Source organism: Acomys minous, assembly GCF_964271855.1.
Source record: "Acomys minous genome assembly, chromosome: 8".
Taxonomy (NCBI): domain Eukaryota; kingdom Metazoa; phylum Chordata; class Mammalia; order Rodentia; family Muridae; genus Acomys; species Acomys minous.
In genome coordinates, this window is record NC_140489.1 from 9,908,092 (window position 1) to 9,915,345 (window position 7,254).

The following is a 7,254-nucleotide window of genomic DNA, read 5'->3' on the forward strand; positions in this document are numbered from 1 at the left end:
TTGTCAGTTAAATACACTCTCCCAACTTGTGATTACCACCCCGCCCTCCCCAAATCATGCTATGCCATAAAATGAAGCAATGCTGATGAGAACAAAGTATGTAAATAGATCGGTGGGGGTACTCTATCAGATAGATGGCTGGTACCTTGTATAGCGGTTGTCATAGAAACTCAGCTCTGCTCAAAGTTCAGGCAATAAGGGTCTGTAAAGGGTCCAGTCAAAACAGGACATCTATATTACACCCCTCCCACAGGCTCGGGGACCATCATAGAAGAGGGCAGAAGAGCAAAGAGGTCAGGGAGGACCTGAACGAACCAGGATGGCTGAACTCATGGGTTCATAGCAGCTGTGTTTGCCCGTACAAGACCTGCGCAAGATCAAGCCAGGCAACACTCTACCAGGGGTGTATTTCAAAGTTTCAGGAACACTGGAATAATTCTGAGGGATGTGTGAACCTCACATCTAAGTTCTGCTCTTACTGTTTGTGCATGTTTGCCTAATGGGATACTTGTCCAACCGCTCCGCATCCTTCCACAAACACATGTTCTCCTCAGGATGCATTTCTGCATACTCCTCTGCAGACAGCCCAGTGCATACATCTTGAGTCTACTGTATTTTTATTTAGTGTAAGGTACCCAATGCTAGTGATCTATTTCCTGTATAGGGCTCGTACTTACTGCAGCAGTCACCACTGTCCTCTCTGCCAGCTGTTTGCTCCCTGCACAATCCCTTGTTCTTACTCATAGCCAGTGGCTCAAAGAGAGGTTGTCAGTCACCCCCACAAAGATGTTGCAGCATACCTGAGATTCCATTTTGGTAGTGAGCTGGAACCAGAGACCTGTGTGGGCTTCATGCAGTAAGGGGCCCTATCAATAAAGTCAACATGTTGGGGAACTGAGTGTGACCCCTAGCACTTGAAGCTGGCCTCCAGCAAGGAGCTGGACCCTAGGTTGTATAGTTGGAGGGGGGAAAAATCCCAACAAGATGAAGGCTAGATGGAGACTTTTCCTGCTTTAGCATCCAGATGATGCCACAGACTTGCAGAACACCGCACAAAGGATTCACAAGTCATGCCTGAACTTCCCGCTACAGCGACCCTGAGACAGTGGGTGCCTGTGTTGTTTTCAAGATGCCAAATGTGTGGGAATTTGTTATACAACAACAGAAGAATGCAAATATTAGCACTTGGAGAAGTGGGGGTGTCACTGTAACAAACACCCGAGAATTTGGGGCGGTCTTGGAACTCATCAAGCATGAGAGGGAAAGCTTCTCTCTCTCTAAAAAGATGAAAATAGAAACCAGGGCTCTGAGGCACTACAAGCCAGGGCACGGGAGGGGCAAGGGCATGAAGCTGGAAACAGGGTGGCGGGGAGGTCCTTGGGGTGTTGCAGCTGACTGAAATCTTACCAACATCATTACCTATTTGGGAAGCAGCCATGCTCACATCTTCCTCTGCTGTCTCCTGACTGCGCCTGGTAAAATATGAAAGGAGAAATTGACAGAGAGATGCATCAGTCAGTAAAGAGCTTGCTGAAGAGCAAGCAGAACCCACATGGCAAGGAGGCATAGGGGGCAGAACTAGGGGCATGGTTAGGGCTTGCTGGCCAGCTGGCCTGTCCTACTTGGCAAGTTCCAATGAGAGATCCTGTGTGGTGCCTGAGGAATGGCACCCAAGGTTGTCCTCTGGTCTCTACGTGTACACCTGCCTAGCAACAGATGTTACAACAGCATGGTCTGAGGGCGGGATGGTCCAACCTTAAGTTAGATCCCCAAAGGTGAAAAGGTGAGTGAACCTGTCACGTAGAGGTGCCTGTGGAAAGGATGTGTCTCATTGGTCCTATCCCCACATGAGAGAGTCAGCAGAAGGTTTTAAAGTAATGTTTCTCAGCATTGCTGTTGTGTTAACGGACAAGATCAGAGGCTCTCAGGTTGGAGATGCCCACAGGACAAAGACACCCGTGGAAATTGTGAGGTTGTCTCCAGATGGTAGCCTTGGGTCTAATGGAAAGATCTTGGGGGGGGGTGTAGATATGTCCCCGATTGAGGCTGCCCCTTCCGTGCTATCACAGGCAACCTTGTGGATCCTGAGGTGGACCCAAGTAGGCTGTGCTTGCACATCTGATTAATAAATGCTACCAGGTGACACGCGGGCGGAGTTTTAAGCCCCTAATTCTCTTAGCTTGTTACACAGAGGAGAAAACAAAGACGCTGAAATTTGTAAGATTCATACCATGCAGCCAGAGATGAAAGAGGCAGAGAGAGGGAGGTAGGGAGGGACAAGAGAGAAAGAGAGGGAGGGAGGGAGAGAGAGGGGACAGAGGGAGGGAGGGACAAGAGAGAAAGAGGGAGAGGGAGGGGGGATAGGAGAGAGAGAAGCAGAGAACCGTTACCTTAGAAGGGTCTCTTAGCTTCTCATCAATGTTATCCTGAAATCATCAGAGGCAAAAGACTCCTTCGATGCTCTTTATACTCTAGGTTGACTTTGCCTGCATCAGGGTTTCATGTGAATAGAATCACATCACCTGTACTTGTGGGGGTCCAGCCTCTTCCCCCCAGCATATTTGAGAGACTGGCTCACTTTTTGGTGTGTTGGAGCTGGTCCTTTACTGACTCTTTCTCCATCGTGTGACTTTATCATGGGTCCTACACCCACAGATGAACGTGGTGACAGTTTCTAGTTTTAGGATGTTATGAATACTTTGCCATGCTTTTTTCATGTCTTTTTTTGGGGGGGGGTAGGGGTCTATTCTTATTTCCCTCAGATAAATACCTAGTAGTGGATTTACCAGGGCAGCTCTTGATTAGACTTCCAGGAGTTTTCAAAGCATCGTATTCACTTTTCATTCTCCAGCTAACACCACGGGAGACTTTCCCTTGCCAACTCATTCCAGCCTTCTTGATTCTGGTGATTCTAACAGGAATGCGATTTAGCTTCATTTCCTGGCTTCTAAGGATGTTGACTACTACTTATTTTTCTTATGAGACCTTTGTATAGATTGTTCTGGAAAAGCTTCCTTAGAAGAAATTTTGCTTCTATTACTATTTTTTTTTTAAAGGAAAGCAATTGTTTATGTCTTCTTGTTGAGTTTAAGGGTTCTTCATGTTTCCTGGACACTCTTAGGTCACAAATTTGCCACGCAAATATTTCCTCTCAGTCTGCAGATTGCCTATGAATTTTCTCCTACTATTGTTTGATAGACAGGCGATTTTAATTTTGGCACAGTCCAATGTTTTAATGTTTTCTGTTTGGGTTATTGTTTCATAGGACTTGTCAAAGAAACATTTTCCAGTCCCCAAGGCTAAGCACATTCTCCCCTACGCACTGCACATCTGATTGTGGCAGTCGGGCCAGCAGCTTTGAATGAGGTAATGGAAGCCCTCAGCTTTTTTTTTCCAGTTTGCTTTGATAGTCGAAGTCAGCATTGTCCTAACGACTTCCTGCAGTGGGAAAAGTATTCTCTCTGAGGTGTTTTGAGATTTCCGTGTGAGAATCTCATCTTAAAACATGGTTGATATAGTAAGGAACTGGATCTGGGAGTGTGCAATCAAGTGTTGTATGTGGAAATGTATGTGTGGGTGTGTAGCCTTGTGTGCGTACATGTGTAGACCAGATGTAGGCAGATGTCTTCCTCTGTTGCAGTCACATGATGATGATGATGATGGTGATGATGACGAGACGATGATGATAGTGACAATAAGATGATGATGGTGGTTGTGGTGATAAGATGATGATGGGGTGGTGGTGGTGGTGGTGATGATGATGATGATGAGGACAATAAGATGATGATGGTGGTGGTGGTCGTGGTGGTGATGATGATGATAATGATGAGGACAATAAGATGATGATGGGGTGGTGGTGGTGGTGATGATGATGATGAGGAGGAGGAGGAGGAGGACAATAAGATGATGATGGGGTGGTGGTGGTGGTGGTGATGATGATGATGATGAGGAGGACAATAAGATGATGATGGGGTGGTGGTGGTGGTGATAAGGTGATGATGGTGATGATGATGAGCTAGACAGGGTCTCATTATAACCCTGACTAGCCTGTAACTTGCTGTGTAGACCAGGCTGGCCTTGAACACACAGATCCTCTTGTCTCTGCCTTCTGAGTGCACCATTCCTGGCTTCCGCCTTATTCTTACTGAGTCTGGAGCTGGCTTGCCAGTGACTCTTAAGGATCTTCCTGTTTCTATTGCCTCTGGACTCGGGGTACAGGTGTGTGTGGTCCTGCCTGACTTTTGTATGGATGTTGGGAATTCAAGCTCAAAACAAACTTTGCTGTTTCCAGTGAGCCATGGCTCCAGCCCAAGGAACTGAATTATTCATCATGAATGTATGGTTAGGGACCATATCATGCACAGTTTAGTTTGTAGGTATTTGCATGTCTATGGACATTTCAGAGGGAGCTGTCAGTCCCTCTTAGGCCGTGAATGGCAGGCGGGAACTTACTCTGAACGTATAGGTGGTCACAGGTTTCATTTAGCCTTACCCTGCTTTCTGGCTTCCATGAAGTCACATCGCTCAGTTTATTTATTTAATCTCCATAATTCCATCAGGATATTTTGTAGTTTTCAGTGTATCAATTTTGAACTGATTTGGTTAAATCTATCCTTAAGCATCTTGTAATTTTTTTGGTGGTGTTGTGAATTGATTTTTGCATTCTATTTTTCTATTCTGTGCCCCAGGGATGTTTGTGTGATTGTCTTCTATCCCTTGATCTGTTACTAAAATGCCTTTCTTCATTCTGGTGGCAATCTTGCTGGTCCTTTCAAACCCTCTAGGTGTGCGACCGTGCTGACTGAGAATGCGTAAAGTTTATTTCTTCCTTTTTTTTTAACCTGGATGGCTTTGTGGTTATCTTTACTGTTTTACCTACTGACTTGGGCCTCCAGGACAAAGTTTAGGAAGGATGGCAGGAGCTGGGCCCTTAGCACAGCACCCTCCCCCAAGGCTCAGGGGTGATTGTAGAAGATGGGAGCAAAGACTGCAAGAGCTGGAGCAGATGGTGGACAGCTGTGAGGAGACACTTTCCTTCCAGCACGGAAGAGGGACCCTCTTAAGGACACATCGGTATGTGCAGCCATGGGTGTGGCCCAGGATTGGCCTATCAGTCACAGAGGATGACCCGACAGAGGCAGCAACATGACTGGATTTAACAGGTTTTGTGAAAAGTGAAGACACGAAGTTGTACAGGTCTGTGAGGAGACGGAGGGGAGGGACGGGTATGATCGAAATGCAACGCAGGCAATTCTCAAAGTAATTAGTAAAAGATTATAAAAGAAAGAATATCAGGTGTGGGCATCCTCACCCCTTCCAGTCTCTGTGGGGGAAACAACAGTCTATCGACATTAAAGGTGACAGCCGGTATGCTGGATGTCATTTTGAGTTTCTGTTGAGGATGGGTGTTGAGTTTTGTTAAATGCTTATTAAGCATTTTTCGGAACCCTGCTGGAAATTGCCTTTGCTCTGTCAATACAGTGAGTGACATTGATTGATGCTAGGATGTTAGTTCAACCTTTATGCCTGGGGTGTGGCCCCACTTGCTTATGAAGCATTAGCTCTTTACATGTTACCAACATTTTATGAAAGGTTGTAACTATGTTTATGAGTGGCTTTAGTCTATAATTTTTTTTTGTTGACACCTTTGCAAGGCTTAGATTTTTAAGATTTTAGTGGCTCATAAAACAAGTTGCAAAGGCTTTCCTCCTCCGCCTCTAGGAAGAATTTTTACATTGTTGGTGTAACCACTTCCTTATACGTTGACAGAATCAGCCAGCAAAGCTACTGATGACTCTGAAGTTTACTTTATGGACAAGGGCTTGACAAAGAGACTGTTCTGTTTGTTTTGTCAGACAAAGTCTTGACTTCAGCACTGGCTGGCCTGGAACTCATGCACCGTATACCCCAGGCTGGCTTTGAACTTTCTGTAGTCATCCTGCCCCAGTCTTCCAAATGCCAGGAGTACAGGCGTGAGCTACCACACCTGGCTTAGAAATTAATTTTTTTATAGATAATGATTATTGAGATTTTTATGTCATAAGGAATTAGTCAGTGTCATCTAAGTTGTCAGATTCATTAGTGTAAAGTCGACACAGTCTATAATTATATCTTTAATCCCCGTAGGCTTGGCGCTGACATCTCCTGTCTCAGTCTTGATGTTGTTCATTAGAGCCTTCTCCATTTTCCGGATCAGAACAGGTATATTAATCATATTTAGCGTTGGTTTCTGATGTGTCTATGTCTGTTTTAACACCGCATTGGTTTCTGCTCTTGTGTTTAGCTTTTCCTCCTGTCCGCCTTTTCAGGTTTGGCTTTCCTTTGCTCTTCTTTCTCAAGTACAGTGGTTCTCCACCTTCCCGATGCTGCGACCCTTTACTACAGTTCCTCAGGTTGTGGTGACCCCCAACCATAAAAAGTTTTCTCCTTTTGTTATATGAACATTTAAATGCCACTTTTCCCTTTAAGGGGTTTGTCACAGTTCTGCAAATATGGATGCGAACTCACACAATCATTCAGCCCAAATGTTTTCTAATTTCTCTTGAGACTTAGTCTTTAACCATACACTACTTAGAAATTTGTTATTTAATTTTCGCATATTTGGGGGTTTCTGTTTTGTTTTTTTCCCCCTTGTTGTTTGATCTATAATTGCATTGCATCTGGAACCCACACATGGTGTGATTCTTGTGGGCTTCATGTTAGGTCTTCATTGGTGCGGCACATGCATTCAAGAGAGTGTGTACTTTCCAAGCCTGAGGCCCAGTAGTGCGCAGATTGCTCCAGAAGTACTGTTGCTCCCTCCGTGTCCTCCTGCTTGCTGCTTTCCTCACTGCAGTGCTCTGGATGACGATGGCTCCCATAGACTCACACATTTGTATGCTTGATCCCCGGTTAGTGGAACAATTTTGGGAAGGATTAGTAGGCGTGGCCTTTTTGGAGGAGGTGTGTCACTGCAGTTGAGCTTTGTGGCTTAAAAAAAAAACCCAGTTCAGGCCCAGTCTACTCCCTCCCTGCAGTTCCAACTTGCTGATCCACTTGTAAGCTCTCAGCTCCTGCTCTAGTACTATGCCTGCCTACCTGCTGCCTCCATGCACTCCGCCATGATGGTCCTGGATTCTAAGGCTCTGAAACTGTAAGGAAGCCCCCAATTAAATGTTTTTTAAAAAAATAAGTTGTCTTGGTTATGGTGTCTCCTAACAGCAATAACAAAGTAACTAAAACAATAACATATATTATACATCAATCGTTTACTTT